This window comes from Ixodes scapularis, unplaced genomic scaffold (genome assembly GCF_016920785.2).
Source record: "Ixodes scapularis isolate PalLabHiFi unplaced genomic scaffold, ASM1692078v2 PGA_scaffold13__105_contigs__length_92229423, whole genome shotgun sequence".
NCBI classification, from domain to species: Eukaryota; Metazoa; Arthropoda; class Arachnida; order Ixodida; family Ixodidae; genus Ixodes; species Ixodes scapularis.
In genome coordinates this window covers 41,359,389-41,377,265 of record NW_024609839.1, presented here as the reverse complement: position 1 = coordinate 41,377,265, position 17,877 = coordinate 41,359,389, and the positions used below count along the sequence as shown (strand labels likewise).

The window sequence follows — 17,877 nt, the reverse complement described above, 5'->3', positions numbered from 1 at the left end:
GTTGCGTTGTGCGTAAGGTTATTTCATATATACGTTCTCTTTAATAGTGGAACTGCGCGAGCGAAAGGCGCGACGACGTCAACTTTACTTGCAAAGCAATTGCGCGCCGGAAGGACGCAAAAGTGGAAGCGGCAGCGACAGGTAGTGTGATACGTCGGACGTGGAAGTAGAAGAAAAACAATGTTGGAGGGTCGAGCAGCAAACATTGGCGCGGTATGGTGACGGTGAGGCTTTTCAAATATTTATCTAGCCCTCCTGCGAAATAGGGCCTTGTTGCGAAAGTATGCTATTATTTTATCATTTTTGACTCGTACTTCGCTAGTTTTTTTATTATTTTCTTTAATCTCTACTTAGTTTGTATTAAAATTTGAGTGAGCTTGAAGTTGTCCCACGGAGATATCAAAGCTCCGAGTGTTCGATTTAATTTTATTCCTGCTTCTTATATGGGCCGAGTCTTGTGGTCTTCGATATGACGATATTTCGTTCTATCCGTGCCGTGCTCACAAATAAAGCACAACGCTAACACAAAGACGGAACCATTTTATTTGATTTTGAATCGATAGACCCCTTTCGAAAGTTACGTGTAGGTTATTAGGACGTCGGAACCACAGTACAATGGCGGAACAACTGACATCGTGGAATGTGCAAGTTATTCCATAAGATAGCGAACGTCAGAGGACGTCCAACGCCAGGAGCATGACCAGCCAATCAAACAGGGTCAAAAGTGGAACGACCCTGCGCTCGCCACGTTTTTTTCTGCGGATGTGTTTGGCTTTTGATCCAACCAATTGCATAACGTGTGCCGTGACCTTGCAGTTTTCGTCCCCCATTGTGCAGCGATTCCACAGCCGCCAACAGAGGGCAGTATTTCGAAAGGAGTCTATTAAGTATACTATGAGTGCGTTCTAACGCTTCCGCGAAGATTTTCTTCTTTTTTTTTTTTCGGGAGTGGTTGAATTCGCTCGACAGAAGACTGCCCGTTCTGTCGTTACAGCCTTGAACCTCATCCTAATCGCTGCGTTTCGTGATCAAAGCCGACCGTTTCGTGATCAAAGCCGGCGTTTCGTGATCAAAGCCGTGCCGGCGGCCCATAAAGCCGACGTTCGTTATTCGCGTCTCCAGCTCGACGCTCGCCCTCCCGCGGCGGAAACGTGAAGCGCTCTAGTGAGGGTCCCCCGATTCTCCTGTTCAGCGGGCACGGCGGAACTGCACGCGATCATGGCTCGCGAAATGTCATTTCCGAACGCAAACAACGCTCTTCGCTGTCCCAACGTAGTGCTGCAGCCGGTGTAGGAGTGTTTACCTTAGTATTGCTTATAGAAGCTATAGCGTTGTGCGTTTGCATAAGAGTTGCGTGCCCCACGTGGTGCGTGCGCCTCATCGCCATGCGCCAATCCAAGACCGCAATTCTGGCCTCCGCGCACGCGCAGGGACCACGCACAGTTAACGCAAACAAACAGCGCTTTGCGTTCGCTCATATACGCAATACTAAAACTCGCAACTGTTTCACCGGCTTCCACGCCAACGCAACGTGCTGCAGTGAGCAGAGGTGCAAGCAGGTAGGCGTTCCTCCGAACTCTGGAAAGGCTGAGATTGGCAAAACGACGACACATCGAAATAAAAGTAACTAAATGTTATAAAAAATAATAAATAAAAACAATTTTTTTTTTTTTTTTTTTGCCGGGGGGGGGGGGGGGGGGGGGATTGGGAAGTCTGTTGGCGGCGACTTTCAAACTCTTGCCGAGTGTCAAAAGTCGCGCTACTTCGATAGCAAAATATTCTTTATTCACAATTAATGTAATTTTACATGAATTTCTCATGTAAAGTTCTCGTGATTCATTTTAGACTATCTTTATTTTAGAACTTGGTAATTAAAAATACTACAATCGGCCCCAGTGATGATATATAATTAGCACACTTTTGATTGTCATATTTGTTTGCGCGTTTAAAATTAGTTAATAAGCAACGAATTATATTAGAACTTGAAAAATTGTGTATTAAAATATCTTAATTTTAATATTATTATTATTAATACAAATCACGGCACTGTATGCCCCAATTAACGCCACGATCAGAAAAATACGCCCTTTACCCAATAGTGGTCTTTCCAGAAAGGTATCATTTTTTTTTCTTCTTTTTAGCATATGAAAAACTCCTGGCATCGTTATCAATATAGACAAACAGTCAAACACTGGATGCAATATAAAGTTCTATGGTCACGCGTTGCCTCTAAAAAACACACACACTTCAGCTGCCTGACTCGGATTTCTTCTTTAGGTTGTTGTAGTAAGAACAGCACGTATTAATTTATACGTTTTGTGGACATACTGTAAAAATTTGATTTATTCTGTTATTCTTGTGCTGGGAATAATATTAAAGCAATTAATCATCTAAATACCCCGAAACCCATTAAAAGGCCCGAAGTTCATTATTTCACATGACAATCGAAACAAGAAAAGGCATTGAGAACGCACAAATATCAGCAATGATTTGTAAAGCGCAGCTCTTCGGCGCCCGTTTCCGGCTTGAGCGGCGTCGGCGTCGCCGTCGGCGTAACCGCGCGGTGCATTATGGGAAATGTACCATAATGCACCGCGCGAGCCCCCCGGGGTCATGTGACCCCCCCACCGAGGTCAGGAGACCCCCCGATGACGGCATCGTCACTGATGACGTCACCGGCATCCGCATCGTCATCATCACTGATGACGTCACCGACATCCGCATCGTCATCATCATTGATGACGTCATAAGTGGCGTCACTGATGACGTCACCGGCATCCGCATCGTCATCATCACTGATGACGTCACCGTCATCCGCATCGTCATCATCACTGATGACGTCATCAGTGACGTCACTAATGACGTCATCAGCATCGTCACTGATGACGCCATCAGTGACGTTACTAATGACATCATCGGCATTGTCATCGTCACGTGGCCCCCCAAGGTCACGCGAACCCCCCCCCCCCCCCCCCCGAGTACCCTTCCCTCCTCCTCCTCAAGAGCTGCGCTCTAATTCGGCATTACAGGGAGTTGTAAACGGCTTTCACTTTTTTTCAACTATAATATTCTATGTTAGCTCTAAGGTGTAAGAAAGACCCCGTCTTCAAAGGGACACTGAAATCTCCGAAGTATTTTGAAGTGCCTGAATCGAACATGTATGTTACAAAATAAAGTTTCCGCAAAAAACTTATTTAATTAAATAAATACGATGTGAGACACATCTTGAGCTATGAAAGAATTCGAAATTAAGACGTATATCGAGAAATTAAATCCGAAATAGAGGTTAGTTTCGGTTTCGCTCCAGAGTTAGAACGTGCCTCCTGGAGTAAGTATTACGCTAAACACCGTTTTTGTTTTTTTAGGATAAAGAGGTGACCTGCACTCATAGCACTCTAGCTTCCTCGTATTACCAGACATAATTTGTGTCACTAAGTGAAACCAGCACACTAGACAGGCTCAGCAGCGGCGCGCATCTCCGACCCTCACTCTAACCGCCATTTTGGAAAATGAGTGGCGCCACCTATAGTTAATTGGAGTCGCGAATATCCGGTTTCGTTATATCCGCTTTCATTGTAGGCGCTTTCATTATATCCGCTTTCGTTCTCGGGTTCAATCAACGGCCGTGCCGCGTCGCACGCTGGGATTTTGACGGAACCCGATTTGCGCAGCATCGTTAATTGGTCGGCCTGCGCGCGTCTCATCGCACAGTCACAGTTTGGACGCTGGGAAAAAAAAAAAAGGGGGGGGGGGAATTACATGAAATGAGGAAAGACGTTTTTCATTACCGGAAGAACGTCTAACGAAGCTGGAATGTGCCGAGACTGCAACGCGTGGCTTCGAGCGCGTGGAAACGTTAGGGGAGGCTAGCTTCCAACGGAGAGGAGGTTTACAGGGAATACGCCGAGAAGGTGAGGAACAGGAACAGACGAGGAACAGGAACAGACATCAGAACGCCGAGCTCTTGTTGGTATGATTAATGGGTAGGCCTGAAGCTATAGCCGTTTTTGTCTCCACTCCAACTCGTCGAACGAATTCCAGTCCGAAAGTGAAGCGTCGAACGCCAGCATTCCGCGTTCTGATGCGTTGTAATCTTTTACCACGTAGCGTCATTTGCGAACTACGAGTTCGATGGTGTGTGTAGAAAATGACAACGGAAGCTCGGGGTCATCGCGTTCTTCAAGGCCGACGACCAGATTCGCGATTCTGCGAGGCAGAAGATCCTCCTCCCCATGGGGGAGGAGGAAACAGGCAATGGTGGACAGGGTGGATGGGGGAGAGGAGGAAACGGGGGAAAAGTGGAAAGCGCGAACTGTTCGTCGGCCTTTAAGCCGACCTCGTCACAGTTGACACTGACATAACGCTAATTTCCGTCGATGAAAAAAAAAAATAGCGTTTGCCCAATTGCAAGTTGCGACCACAGCGACGCTCTTTCTACTCTTTTCGTCGCGCACTTCGCTAATAGACAGCGACGAAGAGTAATGTTCGATCGACCTAAAGAAACGGATCTCAGCGGAAACCTGACGTTTGCGAAAGAAGAATATCAGGATCTTTGGACGAAGGGAATAGCTTTTTGATGAAGAGATCTGGCTTTTATATGAAAATGACAGGTTTCGATAAGGGGGGAGGGAGACCTTGACGGGCAGAAAACGAAAAGTGGTTTCCTTATAGCGAGGTATAAAGAGTTAAACGGTGACGGGAGGGAGGGGCTGTCGAACTGAACGGCGGTCGGACGTCTGCGTTGCATGGTGGGCAGCGAGGGTTCGATGATGGATGCAGCAGCGCGGCGCCGCCGACACCGCCAAATTGTCTCCCATCGGGGCCCGGATGGCACCGGCCGGGCTGCCTCCCGTGCGCCGAAGCATCGAATTAGGGGCGGCGACGCCGGCACGCGAGACGGCTGGCGCTGTGGAGAAGACGGCCACCGGCTGGCGCGCGCCGCGCTGACCGCGACCGATCCATCACTGGTTTGCCGGCTGATGAGAAACTCGGCCCTCCCTGGTTGCTCGACTTTGGCGGATGTTCTTCTTAGCGTTAGCCTGGACTATGGTCCCGAGTTTATCACGATGCTACTGTCGATAATGCTTTCGTAAACAAAAGAAGAGAAGAAAGGATTCCCGATGAATAGGCGAGACGTGAATGAAGGCCCTTAGGGGGTCTCGCGCTATAGGTTTACGTTCGATCATTCCTGTATCTTGCGCATTTTGCATTGTTTGTTTGCGTGTTATTTGTATATTTGTGTGTTATCGCGAAGATGCCGATCAGCGTGTTTGAGTTTGTGACTTTTAGCTGGAAAAGGCCAGTGCTTCGCTAAGCCTCTTAGTCTTTTGAACCACATAAAAAAAAAAAAAGCAAAACAAATTAGCGAGCAGTGATGCACAGGCGAGAGGAAGAGAAAATAAATTGAAGTAGTTGAACTAAATTATTATATTTTGGTTATTCGAAAAGGAGACAGAGACTAGAAGCACAATGCCTAATTACGAACTCTTGTTACAGAACTCTGTATCATTCAGTACACACATTTCAAAACACTGCGTAACATCATCACAAAAAACAAAACAAAAGAACTTACGTTTAAAAAGATTATTTCTTTATATTTTTATTAATTTGTTTTTTTACGGTTTACGTGCACGACTTGCATCGACTAATGTCACAGTAAAAAAAAAGTATTGATAAAACGAAGAAGTTTCGGTTTTACTTGAACTCTGAAAATCTCGTTTTTTTCGCGCAGAAAAGATTGTCTTCCCCATTGTTTTCTTCTTTAAGCGACATAACGCGGAAGTGGCCCACGGGTATCATCCCAAAATGACGTCTCCACTTTTCTATATGGTGCCTCGTCGCCGAGGCTGCACGGAAAAACGACGCGATCAAAGATTAACGGGGGTTATACTGACGGAGGAGGGCTCTCGATAAATAATTGAGCATGGACGCTCAAGAGCGCGCTGCCTTAGTCGCATCGCAAGTTTTGCGGGCACGGTGTGCCTTGATTTTCAGAGGGTTTCCAACCGCTCGATCGCGGTGACGTGGTTTCCCCAGTTGACAGTGTTTTTGCACCACGAGCCGCGAGGGCGGGGCGGGGGCGGGGGGGGGGGGGGGGGGGGGGGGCGGCTTAACTGCCAGTGTTTTTTGCCCAGCCCTTCCGCCCGCTCTTCTATTTCCCACGCGACACCGTAACCCGCATGCGCACCCGCGAGCAGTAAGGGGCAACACCCCCTGAGATAAGAAAGCCTAAGTGTGCTCAATTTTCCTGCGTCACTAAGAAAGGCCAGATGGGGGGTTTGTGTGGATATTTAGACAGCGTGTAGTTGGTCAGCCATTTCAAGGTTGCGACGAGTCACACGCTGTAGATGACCAAGTTAGCCAGTGCAGTACAACCGCTACCTTGGGGTCTTTAACGTGCACCACGAAGTAGGGATACACGACCGCACGCCGGTACGATGCTCATCCAGATCGAAACGGGCAGGAATGGGATTTGAACCCTGGATCCCTGGGTTCTGCAGCGCAAGCTTTCGCTCTACGTGCTCCGAGCTGATGTTAGCTACACATAGTGGAGACGGGTGCTTGCCTCAGCGTTCTGCTGGAATTCGTGTGCAAGCAGCGAGAACGCGACTCCTAGCCAAAACACTGACGCCTTAGTCGCGACCAATTTCTGTGGCCAAAGATGGCCCTCGTAAGTGATGCAAGAAAATTAGGCACTTGGGCCTTTTTTTGTTTTTAAATCTAGTAGCTGCTGGCAGGAGGCGTCCCCCGTTTAATCGCGAACGCCTCTTCGTGGTTTAAATGACCCCCTCTCCTAAATATAGGCTCTCCTCTCGATAACGTCGAACGCGCGCATTGGGACAAACGCGAAAGAGCCAAACGCTCTCAGAGTTATGTTGTCCGAGCTGGGATCGCAACCGACAACAGATCTGGCGCTACCGTATTATTTACTGTCGCGACGATTTTTTTTTTTTTTTTTACACGTTTTGTTGATTTGGGAGGGCTTGGTTTAAAGCCGAACAAAACTAACTCGGTTTATAAATGTTTTCTTTGCACCATCCTAATCGTCGTGAGTCGACTTTGAAACAATCCCGGCAAAATAACACTGGCCTTTTCTTTTTCGTTTTGTTTTTTTCGTTAAAGCCAGCAAGCAATGTTTTTTTTTTTTTTTTTGATGGTGTGTTTTTGTCTGCGACTTCAGTGTGCGTTGCTCTGGGAAAGAAAAATAAAAAAAAATTGAAGAAAGGAAAACATTCCTTTTCGTTCTAGTTTTTCTGGGGGACTGTGTATTTGTTTTTTCTTTTTTTCCCCTCAGTCCGAAGGGTGCAAGAGAAGGAAAGAGGGAGAGGGTGATAAAGAGGGACGGTCGCGAAAACTCCAAATATTTTTCCAAGTGAGAGCAGTTCCAGCGGCGGCACCGAAAAGCCGCCGCTTCCACCACCATTTTCCGAGTTGACACAAGAAGTGAGCAAGCGAAACACTAGAAAAAAAAAAAAATAAAGAAAGAAAAATAAAGAAAGAAAAAGCAAAGGGAAGTCTCTTGCTTTGCATGGAGGTTAAAAAAAACGAGGAACGGCACGCCGTTTCATTTTTATAATTATTTTACGACTCTTTTTTTTTTTTTCCTTCTTCGAGCGACGTTTACGTTGCTTCAGCGCTTCGTAGGGTCTCTTTTTCTTTAGTCTTCATAATAAATAAAAACGAAAGTGTAAATGGTTTCGGTCACGCTTTGCGTGGAGCAATTGTAACGCCACTTGTACTTGTATACACATAAGGCACGAAAGTGCGGTTTGGAATAGGCAGTACTTACGTTATGTTGATATAGCGTGCTTGCTTAGCTGTAGTAGATGCGCGTCCTACGCCCGGGTGCCGAGAAATAACCATCTTGTGAACGACAGCGTCGGTCTGCTGCTTTCGCTGTTTTTTTTTTTTTTTTGTTAGTTTTGTTTGTTTGTTAAATGGGGCTGTTCGGAACTCGAACCAGAAAATCTGCTCACACTCGTATACACGTGCAACTATATGTGTATTCGTCCCCATTTTTGTGTGGCCACAAACTCAGTGGCGCCATCTAGTTGGGTAGCCCCGGCACACTTCCAATTCACGCCAATATTTCCTTTTATTTTTTTTTACTCATAATACTTTTATCGTAAGTGCGAATTGTGTCTGAGAGCGTTTTATAAAAGGCCATTTCCAGATTATAGCGCGCATATATTTGATTTCGCAGATACCGCGAAACCCGCCGTCTAGATCAGAAGTGGTTCTGATCTATAGACTTGCACACTGGCGCCACCACGTTTCAACTCACGCGAGAAAGAGCGGATTCAGTTTGAATGTCTAACCGACTCGGGTTTGGACAGCTTCGTTAGAAGTACTCGAGGATCATTTTCAAGCCCGAATTCATTTTTATACTATAATGTCGAAGATAAATTCGGAACATTAAGGCCGGTAATTTCCTGTAACAACCGGCACCTGTCGTTTTTTTTCTTTTTTTGGAGGTATGCAGTATTTAAAAGGGCATTCGGCACTGGCAGCTTGGTTACGCGATACGATACAAAACGACTCGGGATGTATTCTGTCTTCATATAGACACTTTGGACACGCGCGCCAGATGACCTCCGCCACTGCTGCTGACCTTTTCCCGTCTTGCCGAGCCACTGAAACAGGCATAGGCGAGCCTCCTCAAAGGCCAACGCTGGGGGGAAGGACGCAGTAGAATCTAAGATGGCAGTAGCCTGCTGTGGTAATGATGAAGTCAAGTAAACGGAAGAAGCGTGGGCCACCTCGGGCTTGTATACCTATAGGGAGTATTCACTGGCGGCCATATCCGTGTGCGCGACTGCTGAGCGCGTGCTGATGGCGAGCTTCCACGCTTCTTTTGCAACGTGCATTCCAGACCACCAAGAGTTCCGGTCTGAGCAGCCTGTTGATGTGGGCTCGTTCTGAGCATGCGCTCTAGACAGCGCCCAGAAATATGGCGCCCAGTGAATACTTCGTATAGGGAGTATGCACTGGCGGCCCTAAGTGTGCGCGCGACTGCTGAGCGCGTGCTGACGACGAGCTTCCACAGTTCTTTTTTGCCGCGTGCATTCCGCACCACCCAGGTTACCTGTCTTAGCAGCCTATCTAATGCGAGCTCGTTCTGAGCATGCGCTCCAAACATCGCCCTCAAATATGGCGTCCAGTGAATACCCCTTTAGGCGCACGCAGCGACGCGAAGACGACCGCGTTTACCTCTGAATTGCTACGGCTCTCGTCTATATAGGTTCTGCGTCTTTGCCGCTTGGGGGTGCGTCGCGGAGCCACTAACGATGACGTCACGCCCAGGCCTTTTCTTGTAGGTAGTATGGCGCGAATACATACTGACCGCATCGGCTGCCACAGCATCCTTATGTACATATACGCCCTCCTACGGGGGCCTTCGAGGAAAATAAAATAAATAAATAAATATACGCGCCCTCGTGAGCGCACGATTCCCGAGAGCAAAACGCGGTGTATCCCTGATTGGCTTCGATATGGCACGCAGATGCGTTCCGACGGCCAGGCTCGTTAGTGATCCACACCTCGACCTTCGTGCTAACAAAAACGCAATCGATTTTTTTTTTCTCTCCCGACGTTGTCGCGCAAATTGTGCCAGGGTTGTCAGGCGGCGACGCTCAATGCTCGTGCTCTGCGTGGTCCGGCTTCGTTACTCGAAACCGAGGCTTCGGGGACACGAGGGTTCGGCACGTCTCACGCTGATTTATTTCGCCAGCTGTCCTAATATCCATTAGTGTCATTGAGCTTTCTTTTTTTCCTTTGTTTACTGGAGAAGTAAATTACGCATCGCGGAACGCTCATTGTCCGCCCAAATATGTAGCGCTAGCGGTTCGAGCCAGGTGCACCAAAGTCTCAGAACTGACCCTTATCTCATTTAATAAGTTATGGGCGATTTTCTGAAAGTTTGTAATGGGAAAATGACGGCCGACGGTGCTCTCCAATACACGGAGCTGAATGACGCCATGTACCGAAAACGGGAGGGAGAAAAACAAGCGCAGAGGTCACAGGGTATAGTAACAAACCCTCCCAATTCCTACAGAAAAAAAAAAAAAAAAAAAAAATTGAATTTGCAAAATTTATTGATACTTGCATTACCCGAACAATTAAAAACGAATTGTTTCTTGAATTTATTTTTTGGTATTACTTTTAAAGGGGAAAAAAACAGTCGATTTGCTTTTGGGCGTTTATCAAAGCCACAGGCATGGTCCGAGCGTGGATCAGAATGTCAGATCAACTTAATTTTAGCCGTGCTTCGCGGTCCCCGGACGTTCTCCTCATGGACTGGCTCTCCGGTTGCCCCGAGGAAAAATGTAAACGCGTGTCTAATCATCCGCACACCCCCAAATCACCCAGTCATCATCGTTCCATTTTGTTTTATCGCGTACTCTCCTCACTTGCACACGTTTACTTTAAAAAAAAAAAAAAAAAAGAACATTCGAAGGAATTCAAGGTGCGGGATTCACGTTGGCTCGCACCCAGCTGTCGTGCCACGATTTTTTTTTCCGGGGATCTATTTTATGTATTTATTTAATTGCGAATATTTATTTTATTTTATTTTTTATCTTTTGACATTTTGTCAGGGGAGTTGAGTCACGCTTGTTCTCGGGCATTTAACAACTCTCACGTTCACGTTTCAATTTTTAACAACTGACAACGTTCTTTTTTTTTTTTTTTGTTTGTGATGTTATGATTTAGCGAACCAGTATTGGGTGTCAAAAACTGCAGGCATGCCCTGCCCCCTCTCTCAGATCAATATTTGAGAAGAAAATGAACATGGTATTCTTCAGCGAGATGAGGTGTCTGAAAAGGTTTCCCGCTGCTGCTGTGATTGGATTCGTCCATATGTCGGGCCGGTCGATTCATTCGTTTTTTGTTCTTTTCTTCTTTTTTTTTTTTCTTTTTGGTTTGCCCCGGGCGTTGAAGTGAGAATAATCAGCGTGTATTTTGTGAGTGTGTTTTTGCTCGTATCTCGACGTCTTCGGTGAGCCCACAGAGACTGAACCCATGGCTTTCTGACGGTGGTAATTAATTTTACGGCACTAGTTGCGTTCATGTTCTGCTTGTTTTTCTTCTTTTTTTTTAATATTTACGCAGAGTATAGAGCGCTTATTAATGTCATTACCTTTTATTATCGCTACCGGCACCTTACGAAACGCCGCGCCCTGCATTTCTGAAGTTGTCGGTGGCGGTAACCATTTTTAATAAATTCTTTATTATTATTACAAAAACTATTTTTGTTCTATAACTGAGTAAGATGCTTAATTCGTGTCTAGTGTCTGCTTTGACTTGGGAGATTAGTTGTCACGTACAATTTTAACTCATTGTCGTAAAAGAAAAAAACCAAAAAAAATCTTTCAGCCTTTCCACTCTGGCGAAGAAGGAGGAACAGCTTCTGTTATCGGCGATGACTTTCCAGGCGAGCGATCTGCTCTTATTTCGCGAGGGAATCTGAAGCGCTCGACGCAGTGGAACTTTCGGCGATAGCGGCCTCGCGGTGGTTGCACAACCATTCGCGCTGCTGCGCACATCACCGCTCGTTCCGTTCCCGCTCCTCTTCCTCGGAAAAAAATGTTGCCGCCATCTATGAGCGACGGCAGCAACTAGTTGTCTGTTTGCCGAGGCTGGAAAGGTTGACGCAATCTGTGAGCGACGGCGGCAAGCAGACAACCGGCAAACACAACACTCTGGACAGCTACCGCCATCTATGAGCGTCGGCGGCAACCAGAGTGTTGGGTCGACCACGGGTGTCGACATTTTTTTGGTACCGGACGCGATCCTGGGGAAACTAGCCCTTAACAGCTCCGCTGTACAACATCCTCCAGACAAGGCCGGCACTTTGCAAGAAAGCAGATGATACGGGATAATAATGTAGCTTTTAATAAGAATGCTCCCGTCGGGCACGAGCGCTTCTCGTCGCCGTGGAGCAATCCAACCGAAGGAGATCGCGCTTGTAATGACCCCTGTCGGTTTGTCCGTGTTAAATACCTACGTATAAATACATTCCACCCCTACGTGACAGTCGCCGACATTCCGAACGCGTCGGTAACGACAGGGACGAGCTTCGGACTAGATACGTTTGCGCGGAAGCTAGTTGCCAATGCGTGACAATGGAGGTGGAATGGGCGTGCGAGCGTTTAGACAGAAACAAAGAAAGAAAAGAAAAACGCGCCAAGAAGGCACCATCCATTGCAACCAGTCACCCGAAACGCCTGTATGTGTTTTTTTTTTTTTCCTTTTTTTATATAGTGCATTGGTCGTGTTCCTCTTATTAGCTGTTGTGACCTTGTTCGATGGCATGCGTCGTTTGGCCGCTATCGTTGCTTCCATCACCGTCTGGCTTCTCATAGTTTTATCAAACCGCGTTCCTGAACCGCGCTTCTTTTAGGGGAAAAAAAAATGCAGTAACGCCGCGCACAACTTTTTATTTTGTTTTTATTTTTTAGTGTTGATTACTTTGTTTTGTTGGGTGGCTATACACTCAGTTACGACTTTCCGTGATAGTGCAGTCAGAAAAGTTACGGCAGTGCATGCTTGAGCGCAGATTAAAGCTATTGGCGCTAAAGTTTGGGATATGAACTAGTTGGTCTATACTCGTTAAAAAGTAAAAAGTAAAAAAAAAAAAACGCGAACGAGGACAATGAGGAGACAGAGACGCTAGGACAGGCGCAAACTCTCGACTGATTTTATTAGAAGCCATCGCCACTTAGAAGTTGGGCGGGCGCATTCCTCTCTTCGGGAATGCCGTAGAAAGTTGTCCTGCTAACTTTCTGTGTCGTTTTGGACGAGAGAAGTGCGCGTGAACAGATGTAATCGGCGCTCGAGCGCACGATCCCGCGCCTTTGAATGCGTGGCCGCAGAAAGTTGTGCCCGAGTAGGGAGTGCTAAATCTTTTACGTGACTATACTGAGGGCCGGCAGAGGGCACATATTGGACACGCGTTCGGTCAGTCAGAACACGAGTACTAGCTGAACACTCGATTAATAAAGTTTACGACGATGATGATGATGATGATGACACAGCACTCGTTTCCAATGTGTGACCCGCGCTGGCCCTCAGTAGATGACGCGGAAAATTGGGCCCTAGGCGCTCTCTATCTGTAGATCCTGTGTAATACTACAAAGCGACTTCTTTCTTTTTTTTCTTTTTTTTTTGTTTAGCCGAAAATTACAGATGAACGTTCGTCCATCTCAAAAATTCTACATCGGCTGAAACCAACAAACAGAAAGCGGACGAAACATTTGTTGGTGCCAAAAATAGAGAATCGGGTGAAACCAAAAAAGCACCGATTATAGACTTTTTTTTTTGTTTACTCTAGCTAGGATTGTTTTTGTTGTATAGCCCTCTTAGACTTGAACTCGTGTTTTATGCGAGATTTTCGCCGATAATCGACGTTTTTATCGTTCGTCGGAAATATCACCGAAAGACACCGATACTTAAAAACTTAACACCGAAAAAACATCTGCCGATATTCCTTATATATAAGCACCGGAAAAATCCGCGGCCTACAGGCGTTTATTATCACAGTCTTTTCAAGGCCGCACTTTTTCTATCCAAGCGTTTTCTGCCTCGCGAATAAGGGCTGTGTACCGAGTAAAAACTTTCAACTGATTCGTTCATCGCTTATTCGTTTCAGCGTCAAAGCCGATAGAAGCGTTAAACGAACCCAAAATTATAAACACGCCATTACACGTTTTGGGGAATACAATTACCGAGATTCGTACAGCCTTGGCGGTGCAGGGACGATGAAGTCATTTCATTTAATTTCTTAACGCCTTCGACGCGCATTCAAATGACATGGCCCCATGGCTAAAGTATAGAGGAAACAAAGAAAAAAAAAAACATTCCCTCTTTTTCGGCGACGTGGAGTTGCCCTATTTACGTTACCGAAATGCGTGACGTTAGGGAGTTTTCGGGGATCGTTTTCGCCGTCCCGCAACGCCCTCCGCAATCCGCTACGATACCCGGAACTCTACAGTCAAGGCTATCGGCGCGCAGGCGCAGTAGCAACTTCTCCGTTGCGGAGGGTTTAGCGGAGGGGGAAACGCGGTCTACGAAAACTCCCTATTGCTAAAGTATAACGCCGTCGAGAGGGTCAATATTCTTCAGCTGGAAGCTATAATAAGCACGCAAGTCTTTTAAGAGACGTCTATTTTATATTTTCGGAATACAGGCGGGTTAATCGAGAGGCGCGGGTATGCTTAAGGAAAATACACAAAATGGCGAGCTCGTGCGGCCAGAAAGTTCTATAAAATGCGTCTGTATATTGAGCTTCGGAACGCAGAGAGAGGCAAGCCTTATCAAAGGGCCAACAATTATGCCGCACACAGCTGTTCTCCCCTCACGAATACACACACGACGGTACGAACGAACATTTATTTCGACCTGCAAATTTCACTCGCGTGTTTGGTTCCGCTAGAGGTATATATATGCGCGAACGAAGCGATTTATTTACGTTTCCCGAACGCAGCGAGTTTGCGTTATGATATATTATGCATTACGTACGTAGGAACTTATGATCAATCGTACGCATTCATCGCCAACTCGTTAGTAATTAATAACGAGCCGGCAATTCACGTGTGAGCAGATGAATCGGTATACGTTCGCATCGATTCATTTTCGTAGTCCAAAATGGCGACTGAGTCTAACGTGTTCTGCTCGATATGTGAGGTGTAATTTCTTCAGCCTCAGACCCCCAAAAAATTATCCCCAACAAATTGTAAAAAAAAAAAAAAAAAAAAAAAAAATGGCAGCGACTTTTATTTTGAAAGTTTTAGAATGCATGAAGTGCATTAGAAGGAATGGCAGAGGGAATGAGTGTGTCCCGTGACGTATATTTTCCAGCTAAACTTAGCGGGGAAACTGAATAATTGTACAGGTCACGTGACGTCAGGTCACGTGACGTCGAATTGCCCCGCTAAATTTTGCGGGGAAACTGAGTTTTGGTGTCGGTCGTAAGACGTGAATTTTCTCGCTAAATTTATCGGGTAACTGAATTGGTGTACGGAGAGGTTACATGACGTCAATTAACCTAAGGTGCATAAGTAATGTGACGTCATGAGACGTCACGTGACGCCAGTTTCTTCGCTAAATTTAGCGGTAAATGTACGCATGGACGGACAACATTGGGATTGGGGCATAGCGCTAAAAAGCATTTCATGCTTTAATAATAATAATAATAATAATAATAATAATAATAATAATAATAACAATAATAATAATCTTCAAACGAAGCATGTGCATCAATCAATTCATTTAACCTTCAGCGCCAGGGTGCACTATTGCAGGAATGTGTCGAATGTGTGAATGTGCACAAATATGTGTAGAATTACACACAGAAGTATCGTAGACGAGTTTTATTTTTGCGGGCTCGAGATTTCGCCAAGTTGCAACCGTGTAGTTTGGGAAACATTTCGCGGACGCGGAAAGTTCGGAGTTGGGAGTGATATGCTACGTTTTCGTGGGCACGAAACGATGCATTCGCATGATCAGTTTTTTCGCGACATTTATTCAGATGGTGAAATTCCGAAATATTAGGTCCTCGCCAAAATGAAGCTCCTTGCAGTATCCGCGGATATATATATATATATATATATATATATATATATATATATATATATATATATATATATATGCAAAAAAAAAAGAAAACGTGCATACAAGTACGCAGAAATATGCGCCGAGAAAGAGCGGGAGAGGAGGAGAGGAGAGGGACAAAGAACGCCGAGCTCTGAGTGGAACGATTAGTGGGTAGACCTAAAGCTATAGCTCCCTTTGTCTCCACTAGACTCGTCGAACGCCTTAGAAAGCGGAATGCCAAACGCCGGACGCCGGCGTTCCGCGAGCGAGTGCGCGCTCGAGGGCTGACGACCGGACACACCACTCCCGCGGAAGACAAAACAAGAACAACAACGACATTGTTCGCTGTTTTGGGGACAATTATTGCAGTATTATGATCCCTCTCCGCGAACAATTAACGCTTTTCGACTACTGTTATTCGCGGTTGTCATCTATAAAAGCCTACACATTTCGTAATACCAGCGTTCGCAATCTGAACGAAAAGGCGCGTTTTCATTGGCCTCGTGTCGTCCTGGCTGCCGGAGCAATGCGCCTCCCATCGCCGTAGATGAACTCGGTGCGTTCGATCTTTGATTGCTTTTTGTCGTAGGGGAATCGGCCGCAAATCTTTGTGTTTTATGAATTTCTAGGATGCTTAGAGTCCGCACATTGAGTTATCGCCATATTTAGGCGATCTCAGGAACCTCCTTAGGGCAGCTTTAACGTTAACTTATTGGAACTAAAACGGATACGTGCTCCTTTTCAACCGATACAAGTTGTAGCGGGAAAACGCGTTTCAAATAGTTGGAATCAAAGGGGAACAAGCACAGTACAACTGAGCTTCCGAAATCGTCGCCATCACCCAAGACTAAAAACAAATAGCCTGAGAGGAACACGCAAGACGGGTATAGACGAAGATTAACTCTAGCAGGATTACGATATCGGTTTTTGAGATTTGTGGCATCGCAGAAGGCGGCTTTTATCCGGACTACTAAAAGAAGGCTATTTTTTTTGTGGGGCTCGGCGAATCCGAGCTGTAAGACGGCTTGAAACAGGGAAAGACACTGTTTCCCCGGATGTCGGATCCCGGCTATTTAGAACTCAGGAAGGGGTCGAGAAGTTGCTTCGAATTTCGTGCGAGACGGAGATGACCGGGAAAGTATCGCCGAATTCGGCGCGGCTTTAGGTTAACAGGACATCCGGGAAGTCTTTTTGAAACGAGGCTGGCATTCTTTTGGGTAGCGTATATAGAGCGACTACGAGGTGTGATATCAGAGGCGTCAAAACCTGCTTGGGATCAATGTTTAAAAAACGATATGCAGGTTTTTTTTTTTTCGCTGTCGTTAATTGTAAATTTGCTGGAAACCTTTTCCTCCCCAAATATACATAATACTTGAACATTTTACCAATGAAGTTTACGTAAATTTTAGCATCCTTTCTTTATTCGAGTCTAATCAGGGCGTCTCATTAGCGCTTGCATGTATGTTTGTGTGTGTGTGTGTGCGTGTGCGTGCGTGTGCGTGTGTGTGTGCGTATGTGTGTGTGTGTGTGTGTGTGTGTTATTAACTGAACGCAACCTCATACTGAAATGGTTTAGTTAAGGGTATCTTGCCCATACTGGCTCTAGACTTTGGTGTTCCCTATTCTGTACCACGGGTTCTGAGGCACATTTTGATCACACCTGTAGACGCGTCGAGCCTCTCTCAACCAGGTGCTTCGAGAGAGCTAACGATCGACCTCTGTGGAGTGTTACCGGCCTCCAGCATTACCAAATGATTCTTCGCCTCCCAACGCGAGGTGCTTAATAAGTAGAATCAATCGATCCATTCTATTTACATATACTTGTACACTATGGAAAAGTACGGTCCGACTAAGAGACACTGAGGAGTGCTCAGACAAGTATAACAAAAGCTTGAGGAGAAATCGTTAGACCTCAGATCACCTAGCTATGCGTGCACTTCCCTCTTTCGATTTCTCCTTTCGGTGATGTGGAGCAGAGACTCTGGAAGGCAGTGAAACATCGGTGCACGAACATTGCAGTCGCATACATCTTTACCATAGAACGAGTTTGTTCTGGGCATTTCAGGATGGGACGGATATGTTTTTCCATCTTTGTATATATATATATATATATATATATATATATATATATATATATATATATATATATATATATATAATAAATAACACGAAGAAAAAAAATAATTCCATCGGCAACAGGCAACGTTTTACACACGCTGTTCCCAGCGCTCCCATAATATTACCGACCTTGGCTTGCCGCACATTTTAAGAAAAAAAAAGTTATTA

General features: G+C 45.8%; 1 protein-coding gene across 2 annotated transcripts in view; it reads left to right on the top strand.

Moving 5' to 3' along the window:
- LOC8031807 (putative polypeptide N-acetylgalactosaminyltransferase 10) overlaps window positions 1-17,877 on the top strand; it is a 280,882-nt gene that overhangs the window by 15,315 nt on the left and 247,690 nt on the right. The window lies entirely within an intron of this gene.